The sequence below is a fragment of the Chaetura pelagica genome, unplaced genomic scaffold, assembly GCF_000747805.2.
Source record: "Chaetura pelagica isolate M959 unplaced genomic scaffold, ChaPel_1.0 scaffold275, whole genome shotgun sequence".
In the NCBI taxonomy this organism is placed as follows: domain Eukaryota; kingdom Metazoa; phylum Chordata; class Aves; order Apodiformes; family Apodidae; genus Chaetura; species Chaetura pelagica.
The window spans coordinates 7,841,497-7,844,459 of record NW_009953486.1 but is presented as its reverse complement, the minus strand read 5'-3'; positions in this window follow the sequence as shown (position 1 = coordinate 7,844,459).

The following is a 2,963-nucleotide window of genomic DNA, read 5'->3' as shown; positions in this document are numbered from 1 at the left end:
AAAGAGTGTCTTTTCACTTCAGCTCCAGTCAAGCATTGTGAACAAAACTTCACAAACTTCACCTCTAGACTTAGACTAGAAAGCTTTGGCCAAAATGAGGATTTCTCGAAAATACTGAGCTTCCGAAAGTAAAGAGATCATAACTGACATGTTTGCTATTGTTAATGCAATGTAGTTGTTCAGAAAAGCTGCAAGGAAAACAGATCTACTCCATTTCCTTCCATGTCCAGTCTAAGACCTTCTGCATGCTGTATTCTGGGCTGCTAGTGTTCACATCTCATTCCATCTTCTGTGGCAAAGCATATAGGCCTCCTCCTAACTTTAATCTGCTGTCACTGTCTTCCTGTTATGACTTGTACAGCATTTACACTGTAATTCAAATGAAAGTGCAATTTCATGAGTGATACTGTCAGTTTAACGGAAATTTTATTGCTACACCTACTGTAATGTTGCCACAGAAAATCAGCAAGAGGAAAAAAAAAAATAAGAGCCCCTTTTGATTATATGAATAAAAGAAAAGAAAAGAAAAGAAAGTCTGATTTCCATTCTCCAGGGGGACTTCTGTAGTCAATTAGCATTCTGTTAAATGTGGGTGATGATTTCCTAGACTGTCTGTCTACTCCTATGCTGTGAGCTCACAGCCCATGCACTGACCTCATTTGGTGGCTGTAATCCTACGGATTTTGTTTGGTTCTCAGACTGCATCTAACATTGATGCATGCAGCAGGGTAAGGCTGTAGCTGCACAAATGGCTTTAAATTGATCTTCAAGTGTGTTACTGCCAAAGGAGGCAGTCCCATCCTTCTATCACCCTTGCCTTTACCACAAGATGCCTCCTCTCATGCCAGCAGTAGCTCTTGGGGGTTGCACACTGAGGCAGTCAGTTTTTTTTTTTTTTGACTAAAAAAGGACCTTTTGTTTGTTTGCCTTCCAGTTAATTTTCAGCTGGATCAGCTGATCAGTTTGTGATCCTGTTCATCACAGTGTCACAAAGGAGGTGGTGAAAACATGCAGCAATGTAGAAGGGGGAAAAAGGATAGTTCACACTTGGGTTTGATCAAATCCGACCATAAAACCACTGTCTAGCTACATATAGGACTGTGTTTTTCCCAATTATATTAATTCAGCCCTATAGATATAAAATATCTGCACTACAATTACCATGGAGAGAGTTTTACCCTGAAGACAGGGTAAACAGCCAGGGAGACTGAAAATGGCAAAATTATGTATTATGACAAAGCTATCTATTTTGTGCTAATGTGATATCTAACTGGTCCAGCCCATCCTTAGTAACAGATCTTTAGTTTATCAAATGCAGACTTCCCTTAGTATTTAGCAGAGAAGAGCTCACACACCATCTCACAAATGCATATTAGGTTACTGATGTCCCCCAGTATTTAAAAAAAAAAAAAAAAAAAGGCATTTTTTTATCAGACCAAAATGGCAGATGCAGACAAATAAAAAGCAGAAATTAGATTTCTGTTCAAATATTTTTGAGCACTGGGTGTCAAAGAGGCAGCTGATGCAGCATCATATTGCATGATGTCTTGCTCCTCTCCTTTACACCCGCACAGGAATAGGCCCCAGCTGAGTCAATCACCTAAGCGTGATCTGAACTTAAGCATGTGAATGATCCCTCAAACCTCTTCAGCACATGTTGCAACTGAAAGCAGCAGATGACAGACCACTGAACTACTGCCAATCCCTAGCCCCTAAAATCAAGATCTACATCTTCAAAACCACTGAGGCGCATGGGAAAAAGCAGAGAATAGAACTGGAGAAAAAAAGAGTGGATGGATGGAAGCCTGCTGGATAGCATGTATTTCATAGAACATTTTTTCTCTGATCTTCACTTCTCTGTTCCATGAGGAAGACTCTATTTCTGGTTCTAACTATGAAAACCACACAAGTTTAATAGTGGCTGCATAACTATATTTGCCACCTCATCATTACTTTTTTTAATATGCATTGGTTGTGCTGACATAAAGGTAGATGGCTTTTTCTGTAAGATGTACTTACGCTTGAAAATAATAGGCATGCAGTTAGGAAGAAACAATTCATAAGCAAAACCAAGAACCATCACTCATGTTATTTTTTCTAAAGGTACTTACAGAGAAAAAAATGCAAAAAAATGGCTTTTGTTTGGTTGTGTTAGCTCAGGGCAAGTACTTATTTGCAATAGAGCCTGCAAAACTTCCAGCAGCTTCTTGTAGTACTCGCCCAAAACAATACATTTCATAAGAATGTTAATTTGTCATTAAAAAAAAAAAAAAAAAAAAAGGAATTGCAAACTTGTAAATGGTCTCATGTCGGAAAAAAATCACTTGGTTTAATTGACTATTTCATAAAAATCTGACAAACTTCTAATCTGCAAAACAAAAAAATGTATTTGCCAAAAAAAAATAAAATCACTCCAAGCATATTGAAGACTGACACATCCTCTTTTCCCCACCCCTAGTTCTGGTGCTTTACATAAAAGTACCTAAGCCTGCTGACAAGACAATGGTTCTGTTTCTTTTGTTGACTTTAGAGGGTAAGAACATATCACATAATATTACACATCAGAAATCACAGAAATGCTTTCTACACATTACCTAAAACCAAAACTGCTTAAAAATACCCTGAATTGAGCAAGACCTTTTGATTAATTAAACTAAAAATCTTCTCTCAGTTCAAGAGCCCAAAGAGAGCCCTTAATTACATAATCGAAAATTATGTCAGGAAAGAGCATAATGAAAATCTAATTATGCACTTTTTAGTACGTGATTAGTTTTAAGTAGGTGGGTATGATTGAGGAAGAGCAAAACAGGGGAAATATTATAAAAGAAGTGGATCAGGCAGTGGAAAGAAAAGAGGTATCATAGAAGTGAATAATAGCAAATACAACCTCCTCTCAGAGTGTCTTCAAAAATTGGATGTCTTGACTTGATTACAGAATATATGAATAAGACATGCCTCTCTCT